At 37.7% G+C, this 2,044-nt stretch overlaps 1 non-coding gene across 1 annotated transcript; it reads left to right on the forward strand.

The window, feature by feature from the left end:
* Positions 1 to 1,515: 1,515 nt before the first annotated feature.
* TRNAV-UAC (transfer RNA valine (anticodon UAC)) lies at positions 1,516 to 1,588 on the forward strand. Its single transcript has one exon. It is a non-coding gene; the product is annotated as a tRNA-Val (tRNA).
* The last annotated feature ends 456 nt before the right edge of the window (positions 1,589 to 2,044 follow it).

Genomic DNA, 2,044 nt, shown 5'->3' on the forward strand with positions numbered 1-2,044 from the left:
ACAAGGTTGAGCAGAATCTAGAATGGTTAACACCCCAGGGGCAGATGATGATGAACTTTCACTCGTGGATCTGTGACAGGATGCAAATGCCGAATTACGCTAGAGAAAATTCTCATGTGTACATCGAGGAATCACTCCATCCATTAAAGGTATGGCGTGTATTTATGTTACGTGCTATTATTGGTCTCCTCTTTCTTTGAAATCTTTAACAATCGAGGGCATTTTGAGATCTTAACAATTAACGGTCCATGATATCAGCCTAATGCGGACCAAAATTTACAGAGATTAATGTACTTGGTCTACGTGGAAGCATATTTTTTATGCAGGGTTATGCTAGACTCCATACTGGCAATAATGTCAAACAGCTCCAACAGAAGCCTTCACTGAAAAGCGAATTATTAGTCCTACATCCCTGACCTGCGAGATCGTCTGACCTAATTCAAACAGACTACTGCCTGTAGGGATATCTGAAACACCGTGTTTACAGAGATTTTTCTATAAATCTTTGAGATGTGAAATTCGCAATAATGTTGTGCAGTACAATGATGTGTAGGATGTCTATTTGCCAAGCACATTCTAAGTTCGCAAATTCTAAGCCTGTCTTCATAAGGGGATCGATTAGCACTCCTCACCAATCTGGTTGTCATTTGAGTCCTTTCTAGTAGCTCTGTGTCTTTCTTCAGGTCTGCCAGGGAATATTTTCGCCAAATCTGAGGATGGCACCACAAAGGCATTTCTGAAACGTATCTTATTTTACTTTATTCATTATTAAACCTCCGAAGGAAAACATAAGTTTTCCTTCACTGAAGATCATTATTTAATAGAGTAGAACATATTTAAGAAGTTGTAGATACAGCTACGACTTCTTAACATCAAAACTATGGATATGATTTCCGATCATTGGATTAAGACCATTAATATACAGGAGGAATAGAGTGGATGAAAGAACAGAACGTTAGCAAATTCCTGCACCAGTTGAGAAGTTAGAAAACGGAGAGTTGTTGTTGTAAGGTTTTAGGAGCATCAGCGACTAAGGCCATATTGCTCCGTGTATACTGTCTGTAGATTACGTCTGTTTTCTGGTCGATTTTCTGTTTGCTGGACGAAAAACCATTCTGCCCTCGCCTGAGACTGACTAACTCAGCCACGTTGTAAAAAAGGCCCATACAAATTCCTCACATAATTGACGGGACTCGAACTCTGGTCTTTTCCACCCGGTGTGAGGGCGGCAATTCTACTAACTGTGCTGCTCACGAGGAAAAAAAAAAAAACAAAAAAAAACAGACTTCTACCATCAAGCACAATTAACAGTCAGAGAGGACTATGGTTACACAACTGCGAAAATTAGACTGTAAAAATTAAGTACTGTATATCATTACAGTAATTATAGAAGTATTAAGGGCAATTATTGCAAATTGCAAAGATGTAGAAAGGAGCGAAAAGCCCTCGAAATTTGGGAAGGCTTTGTTAAATTTTCTTAAGTTTGAAATTAGACGTTAACGAAATGGATTATATGTGTCTGTGGTGTAGTGGTTATCACATCCGCCTTACACGCGGAAGGTCCCAGGTTCGATACCTGGCAGACACAAGTTTTTATTTTCTCTCTCTATTATTATACATCGATAACAGCATTGAGAGAAGGAATGCTTCTCTTAATATTAAATTAAATCCTCTACAATACGAAAATTGGGCAAATTATTTTATGACGCTCCCCAATTCGCGAATCAAATTTCTATTCCTGGTCTGTAATTAATAATCTATTGCTTAACTCTAGTCCGAAAGCGATATTTTAGACTTTCAGGCTACCGATAACCCCTGATATCTAAATTCCCTCACCCTTTTCTTTAACATTTAAGTAGATCAAAAGAGACCTATTTAATTCTAAATAAATAAATAAAAAAAAAGAAGGCAGACTGCACTGTTACAAGCACAGAGACCTTATAAAATTATAGGGAACAAACACACAATAAATAAATCCTCGATATTTCAGTTCATCATTTAATAAAGGGCAAGCTTATAGAAGCGGAATAAGCATCCTGCTGGA

This window comes from Mastigoproctus giganteus, chromosome 8 (assembly GCF_048544385.1).
Source record: "Mastigoproctus giganteus isolate SK-2022 chromosome 8, ASM4854438v1, whole genome shotgun sequence".
NCBI lineage: Eukaryota > Metazoa > Arthropoda > Arachnida > Uropygi > Thelyphonidae > Mastigoproctus > Mastigoproctus giganteus.